This window comes from Lissotriton helveticus, chromosome 9, assembly GCF_964261635.1.
Source record: "Lissotriton helveticus chromosome 9, aLisHel1.1, whole genome shotgun sequence".
NCBI classification, from domain to species: domain Eukaryota; kingdom Metazoa; phylum Chordata; class Amphibia; order Caudata; family Salamandridae; genus Lissotriton; species Lissotriton helveticus.
Window position 1 is genome coordinate 988,093,574 of NC_136070.1, and position 13,943 is coordinate 988,107,516.

The following is a 13,943-nucleotide window of genomic DNA, read 5'->3' on the forward strand; positions in this document are numbered from 1 at the left end:
GCAGACTTACATTCCCTCTACTCTATGTTTTGATTGGCTGCTTCAATTAGCTTATAAAAAGAAATAGTTTTTCTGAACTCATTCAAAGTGCACTTATTTCTCCATGACGTCCAGTCTTATGTTAGAAGTTATGTCTCTGAACTACACTTATCCTCAAGGCCAAATCGTGTAGGAGCCATTAGAACTTCTTGAAATTCCACAGAGCACATTTCGAGATTCTTTCCCTAAAATTTTGGTTTTAAAAACACCAGGTAAGAGTTTTTAAGGTCATACGGCAATTTTTTAAAAAAAATTAAAACAGAATCATTGCAAAATGACCAGCCATTTCTAGACTTTAAATAAGCTGTGTAATGTCCTGATGTTATTGAAGGACCGTCATGATATATAATTGCTGCAGTTACAAAAGTCCTTCCTGATATTGACAACTGCGAAGCCACAAAATTTTTAATTAAAGTTGTCAATTTTGTTCCATCAGGCCTACATCGTTGGAACATTAAAATGACATACTGGCCATATGTTCATATAAATAATGTGGACATCATTTCAGATTTACATTGGCTACACTCCATGTTGTGATCAGCTGCTTTTACTAGCTTATTAAAGGAGACTGATTTACTGTCTGGCAAAGTTAAATATATAAATCTTTCTGAGTCTACACTAGTAGTACTTGATACCATACAGTTCTCGCAGTCATGCTGCCATTGATAAGAAAGCCCAAACAGCTGATCTACATCTACACCTTCAGCATGCAATACATCAAGCATATACATTAAAAACTCCTGACAATCTTGCTGAATATTTTGAGAGAATTGTGTTTGGCCTGAACATCTGTCTAACAGATTTCGAATTTCAGACACACTTTCTATGTTTGTTCTATCAGTGCTACATTTCTCTAACACAGAATTTAACAAACTGCAAAATCTTTGATCAGAATTGACCACAATCTCTTCTTTTACATTTTCTAGAGAAAACAAAACATTAACCACTACATTAGCATAGCAGTTGACACCAGAACTGTTTTCAAATTGAAAACCAACAACATCTTCAACAGAATTCTTTTTGTTTCTGCTTATAATTTCAGGTTCATCGACTTTTTGTCTTTTTGCTACAACCTCCCCAGTATTGGTTACATTTCTTCGTTTCCGGCCTACCACACGTTTCTCAAACAAAGGATATTGAGGCAAATGTGGCGCATACTCTCTTCTTAACCTATTGTATTCCTTAACACAATCTAGATCCGCACAAATGCTTGTGACATCACACTCAATCAAGTACAATCCCGATAAAGTTCTAACTCGTGACAATGCCACATATGCCATACCCTCCTTGAACACAGAACTGCCAATATTCACCAATGCACTGTCTACACTTAAACCTTGCGATTTATGGATTGTCACCGCATATGCCAAGCAAACAGGAAACTGCTTACGGCGAACATATAAGTCTTTTACAAGCAAAAATCTAGCAGAGCAACGACCAATTAGCTGTACTTCCTCAATGCCATCAAATTTAATTTTTAAAAATTCAATTCCATCTCTATTTCTGTATTTTACAAAATCAACAACATTACCCATTGATCCATTTACCAGACCTCTTTCAACATGTAAATTCCTTCTTAAAATTATACGGCAGTTCAAGCACACATTCAGAGTCTTTTCAAAACCTGCAGTTTTAGATATACTCTTCTCTAATGAATCCAATTTTGTTTTCAGATTCTCAGACAAAATAATTGTTGATCCCATATGCTCTACTCTGTCAATAGCTTCCAGTTTCACAATCTCTTGCTTTTCTAAATGCAACATTTTGTTGTTGAATTTGGCACATTCTGCAAGAGTTGGCATCAAACATATTCCAGATTTCTTCTCAGTAATTTTCTGAAAAATATTCTCAGGCACAACATCTTGTTCTGGATATAAATTTGACAGTAATCGTGCATGTAAAGCTTCTTTCCCATGCTCGGTCACTTTTCCAATTCTAACATCTTGTAGAATAGTCTTGTAAACTTCATCCTTCGCCTGACGCATATTTTCATGCAGTTCAGCATAATTGAAGTTTAACCATATATTGACGTTGCCAATGCTGCCTAGGCACTTCCTGGTATCTTCATGCGTGAGCATTTTGAACACAGGTTGCCCTTTCACTGGTGTCAGCTGCAGAAGATCTCCGAAAACAATGATGTGTTTGCCACCAAATAACACATCATACTCTGTTTTGAGAACTTCTTGCATTCTCAAATGCACAAAGGCAAGCATGACATTGGAAACCATGCTTACTTCGTCAATGATAAGAAGTTTCATTTTCCTCAAGATTCTTGAAACTTCAAAACAAGCATCTCCAGATAGCTTGTGATATTGTAATTTGTTGTCATGCTCCACTGGCAGCATCAGTAAACGATGTAAAGTAATCCCTTTAATGTTATGTGCTGCCAGTCCAGTTGGAGCGGTGACAACACAAGACAGCGATGACTCTGTCCTTTCCTGCACATAGCATGAAATTGCTTTAATGAGGAAACTTTTTCCAGTTCCCGCTTCTCCACTCACGTACAGTCGGACAGGCTTCAACGACGTACATGAGCACTCTTTCTTGTCATGACTTAATCCATGATCAATTTGCATGGTAACTTCGTCATATATTTTCCTCTGCTCAACGTTGAGTTGTCTTTCCAACTCTTCTAAGTTAACCGCATTCTCCTGAGCATGTGCCATGGCTCTTTCCACTTCATTCATAGCAGTGGCAGCTTTATTTTCGATAACAGGTCCTCCTAGTGGATCCTGACTCAATGAAGCAGAACTCTGACTGTCCTGAGAACTGTCTCTGGCAATCTCGGCTGCAATCATTGCTTCCTGCTCAATTTCCGCATTCAACATTTGTACATATTTGGGAAAAGCAGGACATTCTATGGTCTCCTTGGCGGCATTGAAAGAGTCTTCGTAACAGAGAAAATCTCCAAGCAGTTCCTCTTCTGCACGCCAAGGCTTGAAAAGTTGCAAAAGTGCTAAATAGAAAAACTCCTTTTTTTCAGGAGATTCGCCACTCAATTTTCGATGGTTTACCAAGTGGCATTTTCTTTGCTTGACCAGACATCCCTCACTTCCTATTACAGCATACACTCCTTTCTCAGTATCTTCTTTGATGTTCCTCTTGAATATGTAATTTTGCAGAACCTCATACAGACAAACATTCTCGAGGTGACTGCTTCGATTTGGATAATATGTATCCAACATGTTGGTCTTCAAAATGTCGGTACTGTTTGGCTCCTTTTCCGCCAAATACTCAATTTCCCGCACAGGTTTGAGAACTCGATTACGCGTTGCAGCAAGACCAAGACTCGCCCAAATGATACTCCTGGACTTGGCATAGAGACTTGCTGAAGACAACCGGTCAGAACATTCGTACGCTCCGATTTCTCGATGCGACAACATCTTCAGACTGAAACTGTACAACTTCTTGCTGAGGCTCTTTTCATGGGAAATGTCCTCCCACATATCCTTCAATTCTGTCTTCTCTTTTTTGGTGATGTAAGACGTCACATACCGAGCCACAGCCATACAGTTATCAGCCACAAACTGTATATCCATGTTAGCATTCCACATGGACAAAATCACCGGGTTGTAGTCGTTGATGTACTTGGACTCTTCGTTCCTCTTCAAATTGTATGTGTTTTTAGGTGATTTCTTCATCACATTATGTCGCAGCGAAGACATCAAACTGTTTACTCTTCCTTTAGAAATCACCGGTCGTGGAAAACCGAAACGACATTTGGTGTAGAACTTGTCCTTGTTTCGGAATTTACGACGACAGTACTTTCCACATCGATGGCTTTGGAAACGCAGAACTTTTTCTCTTAGGCTTTTCTTCTCCTTTGCGTTTGGAACAGCACACGTAGAATACTGTTGTATAAAACTCATCACTGAGTCTTCTGGATCCGTTCCAAATTTAGGTGCATCCTTGATCCACAGCAACATATGTATATGAGGAGCACCTCTTGCTTGGTACTCCTTTCTCCAGAAGAAATCCAACACCTCTCCAAGAGGTGGATTCTTCTTATTCATGATGAAAGACATCATAGCTTCAAATCTATGATTGAAGTACCTACATACATTGACTGGATCCAAAGAGCACAGTTCTCCGGGTGTCTTGAATTCGATGTTTTCTACGTTAGCATTTGCCTCTCGTAGAAATTCAAGTAAGTCTTCCCAGCCATACTCGGCACAGCTCAGAGTGAGGAACCATGTGGGAGTACCTAAGTTCCTCAGCATACATTTTAAATCACCATGACGACGGTACCAGTACTCATTAGTACCACGCTGACACGCCATGAGATTAATCAGGTGAGAATCCAAAATACTGTCTTGGACATTGACTTTATCCATAAAGTCACTTGCCGAGACGTTTTGCATGTGTATACCACTTTTCAAGATGTGGTTCACTGCATATGACAGTCCAGACAGATCGCTTTCAAACAGGAGATGAAACAAATAAGGAATGCATTGTCGAAACCTAGCATCTCCTGCATACAATCGCAAAGTCCGGTATTCAGAAGCAGGAATTTGATGAGGTCGCTCATCATATCTTCCTCCCTGACCTGTTGGAAAAAGCTGTGGGAAACACCGAGCTTCCAAACTTTCCTCCCAAACACTAATGGGACTCCCTTTGGCTTGTTTCATTTGAAACAACTCAATAGCATTCCCCATGACTTCCTTGGAATGCAAAGGATGAACACTATAATGTTCATATATTTCTTCACTAGTAGAAGTTTCTACTTTCTCAATTTGACCAGCACACAAATCGCTATCCTCTTCCTCACTTACTTCCTCTTCTGCAACATATACATTCTTATAGTATTTATTATTTTTTTTCAAATACAATGTTGCCTTTTTAACTTTCCTAACATCTACTAAATCTTGCCATATTTTCTTATTCTTTGTCGGAACCCCATTAACTAAGATAACCAGAGGTTCCTCGTCCACTTTTTCTACTCCAATTGTGTTAATGTTTTTCTTCAAATCTAGAGGCAAATAAACAACTCTTCCCTTTAATCCTCTCTGTAAATCTGATGGAGGCAATTTCCCTGTCTTTGGCTCCATTCTTACAATAGCCTGAAAGGGATGGATACTTTGAATCAAAATAGATTCACAAGTATTTAAATCCTTCAATTCAGAAGGAATCTCAACCAATCCCAGATTATTATGAACTGCTCTAGCAGGCATCTGGTTTTGATTTAATTTGCAACAACAATAAGTACACACACGTTGATCCAATCCCAAATCAAAACAATTTTCTACCATCAAGTATGTTGCGAAATCCTTCCATTCACTATTATTTTCCCTTTCACTTTTTGCATATAAATCCACTAACTTAGTCTGATTCTTATAATAAGTGCGTCGACAACACACACAAGTGAAATTGGGCCTCTCACTTGATTTGACCTGAAACGTGGCAATTTCCCTCTGGAAATTATCTGTACTGGAAACCTGTACACTATCTTCCACATTACCCGCTTCTTCTTGGTCAATTTCAACATTCTCCTCTTTACTTCCAAAGTAACAAAACTCAATTTCTTCACATATATTCTTCACATCTATTTCAGAACCATGCAAAAGAGCAGCACATAATTTTTTAAGCATAATGGCTGGACTCTTAGCATAATACAACATTCTAACTAATTTCCTCACTTTATTATGATGCACTGCTAGCATCCTGAAATGATGAAAAACACTCTGGCATACTCTCCTGGAAAGACAAGCCAGTGAATGACCATGCAAACCTGTCACTTCTCTCACTCTGCAAGGATCTAATTCTTGCAACAACCTTATTTTCTGCTTCAAACTTTTCTTATTAAATGACCGTACAAAATCACAAAGCAAATTGATGGAATCCTGTCGCACACTGCAAATACTACTACACTTCCAGGTGTACACAGGACCCTTAGCACGTCTTCCTAAAACCTCATTACCTAACACCTCTTCTGCCTCTGTTGTCACAAGTTTTTCTTTTTCAACTGGACAACCATCTTTCACTTCATAAGCACGACCACTGGTGTCAACTGCATGCACCAAATCATTATCCTGGAAATAACTCTCCTCATTAAAAAATGCCTCACAGCTTGAACTATGCATCCATTCTCCAGAAAAAACTTCACAAAAATTACTACGATTAACTATTCTCTTCCATCTACTATTTCTTTTGAAATCATAAATTGCCTTGTTTAGCTTCCTAATTCTATTGATTATCAAAATAAATAACTTACGTTTAATTTCAAATGCCTGATCAATAACTTTCTCAACTTTTTTTTTTCTCTTATAAAAAAACACTTTCTGTTGACCTTTCTTAATATTTTTTAACAAATTGCCAATTATCCTGTTGCGGAACATTCGTTTACGAATGTCCCTAAACTGTTGTTTCCTTCTACTATCATGCACAGAGTTATCTCTTGCTCTAGCAGTAACATTTTTGATTGGCCTTTCCTTTCCATTTGAATTGCTTCTCTTTTTCTGGACTGAAACATTTTCTGTAGTAATATTTTTTTTACTGCAAATATTTCTTATGAATGTTTTTGTACTCTTACCCGGTGCTTTCTTGTTGACTTGACAAATCTTTTTGTTAGAGGACTGCTGCTTTTTTTCAATCACCTGCTGTCTTTGACGTTTTGCAGCCTTTCTCAGTCTTTCTTTCGTTGGCATGGTGAAATGTTGAAATGATCTGCAGTTGAATCTGTGGTAAAATATATTAAAACATTTTATTAACCACTATTACCCAACAGTACATCAATAACAGTAATCAAAAACTTAAAACACTACTTTACATTTTTACATATAAGATTTTTTAGTGCATGGCAATTTTAGAATACAGAAATAGCAGAAAAGAAATGGAATTTATAATCATGTTACCTGTGCTATCTTATATGTGAATCTGATCTAATTTTATGAGCATATTTTAATATTTTATTGAAGACACTACACATAACCTGTTTTTGAAGGTGTCTTTATTTTTAAATTAAACGGTTTACATTTTTACTTTTTTTTTATTATAAATTTTTTAAATAAATGTTTATAGTTCCATAGGCTCAAGCAGGTCAGCTTCCCACCCTATGTCATATAATTCGGACAAATCTGCATCCTCATCACGTTCTTCTTCATCCTCAGGATTTAAATTATCCAAGGGATCAACATCCACTGATGTTTCAATTACAAGTTCAATGATGAGGTCAAAATCAACTGATTGCAGATTATCGCTCATGTTGATGTTGTCTTTATTTTTAAAGAAAGATAACAACAATGAGATGTTGCAGAGTAAGAGACAAATCTCAGAGATTATAATAGTAAAATTGTTTAACAAGAGTAACATTTTGCAGATATTATTTAGCCATGTCCAGCGATGCTGAGCAGGTGAAGCCTATGTCTAATTTTTCAGTGAACAGGACTCATCTCTTCTTAACCTTGGATAAGCCTCACCGACTCTGTGTCCCCTGCACATACTTAAATGTAAAGGGGCAGATTTATGTTAAATGGCACATCCCCAGGCATGCACCAGTTAACGTGCACCGCTGCTCTGCCACCCATGGTGTGCCGCATTTACAATCAGATAGGAGAAAGCTGCGTCAAAACCCTGCGCCTGCTTTAAGCAGGCATAGGTCTTGACGCAACATTGTGGAGATGGGGCACCTCTGAGCCTTGCTGGAGCTGCATCACACTTGCAATACAACTCCAGCAATGCGCCACCTTTACAGCACAGATACGTCACGCATCTGTGCCATTTTTGCCCCATGCTGCGCCGCATTGTAAATGCAGCACACCATGGGTGGCGGAACAGCGGCGCAGGATGACTGGCACATCCCTGGTGATGCGCCAGTCATCATAAATCTATCCCTAAGCTTCTTATCTTGTTACAGATGAACCGCCATATGTATCATCAAACTATTTTGCATTTCCTAAATAGCGAATTTTAAGGAATAAATAGCAATTCTTTACCATTCCTAATTTGCAATGAGCAAATTGCTAATTGCAAATTACCCATTCATTTCCATGGGCTAGGAGGCTCATAGGAATGAAGGTGCAATTTGTGATTAGCAATTAGCTCATCACAAATTAGGAATTTTTTCAAGGGTGCAGGGGTGTCTCAAGAACACCCTGCTGCACCCCTGAAAAAGAAATTTGGGGGCATATGGCGCACATACATGCCCTAAGGGCATGTATTGGCGTCATATGGCACCTTTTGTTTTTTGGAAAAAAAGCTTTTTGAAAAGAATTCGCAAATTACCACAAACTAGAAGTTGGTGGTAGTTTCCAAATCCTTAATGTCATTTTTTACATATTTTTTGTTTGATACATTGCATTTAAGGAATCGCAAAATTTGCAAATCCTTCAGTGCAATCGCAAAATAAGGAATAGCAAATATTGCTATTCCTTATTTTGCATCAAACTTGTTTGATACATACCATTTGTCTAATTAGCATTCGCAAAGGCCGAAATTTGCAGAATTTTGATCTTTGCGAATGCTAATTAGCTTGATACATATGGCCCCAAGTGAGGCCTGTCTTGCAACATGGTGCATCTTTTGCATCACTGCTGCATCGGTTTCATGTGGCACGTTTTTTTTACACCATGACACATCTGCCTAAATGCATCAATTTGTAATTTTGTCGCCTCATAGCAAATCTTTTGCACCGCCGCTGCATCATAAAAGTGACGCACAGTGGCGCAAAAGAGGCATACACCTATCATAAATCTGTCCCTAGCATTTTAAATGATTAATCCAGGATGACGATAAGGTGTGGCCTATCCAGAGGTTTGTTTAAGGTGAGGCCTACTCAGGATTGCAGATTAAAGTTACACTTGATGAAGAATACAGAGGAGATAATACATGTAAAGGCCTACCAATGAAGTAAGTAATGTCCACTTTATTGCGCCAGTCATCATAAATGTATCCCTAAGCTTCTTATCTTGTTACAGATGAACCGCCATATGTATCATCAAACTATTTTGCATTTCCTAAATAGCGAATTTTAAGGAATAAATAGCAATTCTTTTCCATTCCTAATTTGCAATGAGCAAATTGCTAATTGCAAATTACCCATTCATTTCCATGGGCTAGGAGACTCATAGGAATGAAGGTGCAATTTGCAATTAGCAATTAGCTCATCGCAAATTAGGAATTTTTTCAAGGGTGCAGGGGTGTCTCAAGAACACCCTGCTGCACCCCTGAAAAAGAAATTTGGGGGCATATGGCGCACATACATGCCCTAAGGGCATGTATTGGCGTCATATGGCACCTTTTGTTTTTTGGAAAAAAAGCTTTTTGAAAAGAATTCGCAAATTACCACAAACTAGAAGTTGGTGGTAGTTTCCAAATCCTTAATGTCATTTTTTACATATTTTTTGTTTGATACATTGCATTTAAGGAATCGCAAAATTTGCAAATCCTTCAGTGCAATCGCAAAATAAGGAATAGCAAATATTGCTATTCCTTATTTTGCATCAAACTTGTTTGATACATACCATTTGTCTAATTAGCATTCGCAAAGGCCGAAATTTGCAGAATTTTGATCTTTGCGAATGCTAATTAGCTTGATACATATGTCCCAAGTGAGGCCTGTCTTGCAACATGGTGCATCTTTTGCATCACTGCTGCATCAGTTTCATGTGGCACGTTTTTTTTACACCATGACACATCTGCCTAAATGCATCAATTTGTAATTTTGTCGCCTCATAGCAAATCTTTTGCACCGCCGCTGCATCATAAAAGTGACGCACAGTGGCGCAAAAGAGGCATACACCTATCATAAATCTGTCCCTAGCATTTTAAATGATTAATCCAGGATGACGATAAGGTGTGGCCTATCCAGAGGTTTGTTTAAGGTGAGGCCTACTCAGGATTGCAGATTAAAGTTACGCTTGATGAAGAATACAGAGGAGATAATACATGTAAAGGCCTACCAATGAAGTAAGTAATGTCCACTTTATTGCGCCAGTCATCATAAATGTATCCCTAAGCTTCTTATCTTGTTACAGATGAACCGCCATATGTATCATCAAACTATTTTGCATTTCCTAAATAGCGAATTTTAAGGAATAAATAGCAATTCTTTACCATTCCTAATTTTCAATGAGCAAATTGCTAATTGCAAATTACCCATTCATTTCCATGGGCTAGGAGGCTCATAGGAATGAAGGTGCAATTTGTGATTAGCAATTAGCTCATCGCAAATTAGGAATTTTTTCAAGGGTGCAGGGGTGTCTCAAGAACACCCTGCTGCACCCCTGAAAAAGAAATTTGGGGGCATATGGCGCACATACATGCCCTAAGGGCATGTATTGGCGTCATATGGCACCTTTTGTTTTTTGGAAAAAAAGCTTTTTGAAAAGAATTCGCAAATTACCACAAACTAGAAGTTGGTGGTAGTTTCCAAACCCTTAATGTCATTTTTTACATATTTTTTGTTTGATACATTGCATTTAAGGAATCGCAAAATTTGCAAATCCTTCAGAGCAATCGCAAAATAAGGAATAGCAAATTTTGAATTAAGGACATTTTAAGTCATTTCCACATGTGCAGTGTTTTCAAATTTTGATTTGAAAATCGTTTTTAGGGAAAAGGAATGGTTTGTAAATTTATGACAAGGACATAATGGTGTATGCTTCTTTATAAAGCATTTCACTGTCTCTGATGTCATTTTTCCCATATTACATTATAAGACCTTTCCCCATGGAGCACATTCCTTGTAAATATGCTCCCACCTGTGCATGGTGAATTTAGATTTTGACTGTTTGAGTCACATAGCCATGTTAAAAGTGACCCAAAAAAATTGCAAAGGCTTTAAAAAAACACTTTCATGTGTCTTAAGGACATTTTAAGTCATTTCCCCATGGGCAGTGTTTTGTAAGTGGCGCAAAAGAGGCATACACCTATCATAAATCTGTCCCTAGCATTTTAAATGATTAATTCATGATGACGATAAGGTGTGGCCTATCCAGAGGTTTGTTTAAGGTGAGGCCTACTCAGGATTGCAGATTAAAGTTACTCTTGATGAAGAATACAGAGGAGATAATACATGTAAAGCTCTACCAATGAAGTAAGTGATGTCCACTTCATTGCGCCAGTCATCATAAATGTATCCCTAAGCTTCTTATCTTGTTAGAGATCAACCGCCATATGTATCATCAAACTATTTTGCATTTCCAAAATAGCGAATTTTAAAGAATAAATAGCGATTCTTTACCATTCCTAATTTGCGATGAGCAAATTGCTAATTGCAAATTACCCATTCATTTCCATGGGCCAGGATGCCCTTAGGAATGAAGGTGCAATTTGCGATTAGCAATTAGCTCATCGCAAATTAGGAATTTTTCCAAAGGTGCAGGGGTGTCTCAAGAACACCCTGCTGCACCCCTGAAAAAGAAATTTGGGGGCATATGGCGCACATAAAAATTAACAACATTCCTTTACCTCAAAAACGATTTTCAAGTCATAATTTGAAAACACTGCCCACAGGGAAATGACTTAAAATGTCCTTAAGACACATGAAAGTGTTTTTTGAAAGCCTTTGCAATTTTTTGGGGTCACTTTTAACATGGTTATGTAACTCAAACAGTCAAAATCTAAATTTACCATGCACAAGTGTAACCATATTTACAAGGAATGTGCCCCACGGAGAAAGGTCTTTTAATGTAATATGGGAAAAATGACATCAAATGTCCTTAAGACACATAAAAGCGTTTTTTGATTGCCTTTGCAGCATGTTTGTATCACTTTTAACATGGCTATGTAACACAAACATTCAAAATCTAAATTTGCCATGCACAGGTGGGAGCATATTTACAAGCAATTTGCGCCACAGAGAAAGGTCTTACATTGAAATGGGAAAAATAACATCAGAGACAGTCAATTGCCTTATAAAGAAGCATACACCATTATGTCCTTGTCATAAATTTAAAAACAATTCCTTTTCCCCAAAAACGATTTTCAAATCATAATTTCAAAACACTGCACATGGGAAAATTACTTAAAATGTCCTTAAGACACATAAAAGCGTTTTTTGATTGCCTTTGCAGCATGTTTGTATCACTTTTAACATGGCTATGTAACACAAACATTCAAAATCTAAATTTGCCATCCACAGGTGGGAGCATATTTACAAGCAATTTGCGCCACAGGGAAAGGTCTTACATTAAAATGGGAAAAATAACATCAGAGACAGTCAATTGCATTATAAAGAAGCATACACCATTATGTCCTTGTCAGAAATATTATAACCATTAATTTTCCTCAAAAACGATTTTCTAGTCATAATTTGAAAAGACTCCACAGCTCCTATGCAGAAAAACACCCTGTCAGTACTAATACTTCACATTTTCTCCAATTACATTTTCTCAAAGAAACAAAATCTATTTGTAAAACACTTGAGACAAAGCAACATTTGAAAAACACAACTTTCTTCATAATTTTCTCCTTAAAGCACACTATTCTCTATCTAAATTAAAGAAATATTTTCTCACCTTAGCAAATACTTTGAGTTTGAAAACAGTCTCAGAAACACACCAATTTGTCTTCAGCAGAGCAAAAGGTATGCACTCCAGAGTCTGCAGCTATCAAAAGCACAGAAATGCTGTAATTCTTCACACATATCTCTCATGTCACCCAATCAAAACTCTTCCCTCACTTTTTTTCAAATGAAAACCCTTCCCCCCTCTGCCATTTCATGCCTTTTCTGCATGGCAACCACCTCTTGGAAGACCTCTGGTGTTTGCAAGTTCACACAACAATGTTGCAATTGAACTCTGAACTCTCAGTGCACCTGCGTATCCACTGCAATCTTTCATTTAATGATTTTTTATTGACCATTCAAAATACATCTTTCAAAGAACTCATCCATGCACCCTAACTTTCTGTTTTCAGCAATCAAAATCCACCAATCACTGTTACTGCTTCATTAACACAGAAACTCCACAGTTTTTTTCATTTTAAACTCTCATTTTTTCAACTGCCATTTCATTGCCACACTTCATCTGACTGCAGCAGAACCTTCTCTCACCATGTTTTCTGTCTGGATTGTTGGACATAGTTATATCCACTGGGCTCACAGGTATGCTAAGAACAGAAATTTACCTAACCTCAATTTACAAGATGTGGAAATTAAGTGGTTTGGCCACAGAGGATTAAAATGTCACCAATTGATACCATTGGTGAAAACCTTTATGCATTTGCCAAAACCTGACCTGTTAATTGTGCACTGTGGAGGTAATGATTTGGGCACTTTGACTGGGGTAGGTCTGGAAATGCTTTTAAAGGACACCTTTGAGCAATTGATGGCACTTTTTCCTCAAACTGCCTTGGTATATTCAAATATATGCCAAAGACAGAAATGGAGGTGGTCAAACCAATTTTGTCCACAAATTGAGAAGTCGAGGAAGCATGTAAACAAATCTGTTTCAGCTTACATGAGAGACCATGGAATGGGCTCCCTGTACAACAATAACTTGCGTTACTACATGCAAGATATCTACAGAGGAGATGGAGTTCACTTCTCAGATGAGGGCAACAGAGTTTTCATTCTGAATTTAAGACTGTGCATTGGTACCTACTTATAAGTACCTAAATGTACCATAAACCCAAAAGCTCTTCTCAGAGCTACCCTACATCTAATTTTCAAAAAAGTACGCTCCCTGGGGCGCTACCCGGTACGCGAACCGGGAGCTAACCTCGCTAAATTTTTTAAAAAATGTTTTTTTTTCGCACATATGGGCCTCCTCAGCCACCCTCAGAAAACCTAGGGGGTCAAGATAAGTCTACCGTGCCCCCTTCTACCCATTCTGAACATTATTTGCCCTCCATCTTGTATCTTAATTCGACCGAAACACAAAATGGTGGACTCCCGTAACGCTTAAGGTTCGCGAACCGGGGCGCTCAACAGTTCGCGTACCGGGTCGCTCCCTGGGAAGCGCACC

At 38.0% G+C, this 13,943-nt stretch overlaps 1 protein-coding gene across 1 annotated transcript in view; it reads right to left on the reverse strand.

Moving 5' to 3' along the window:
- Positions 1–13,943, reverse strand: part of DOCK3 (dedicator of cytokinesis 3) — a 1,382,531-nt gene that overhangs the window by 577,696 nt on the left and 790,892 nt on the right. The gene's annotated exons all lie outside the window — the stretch shown is intronic.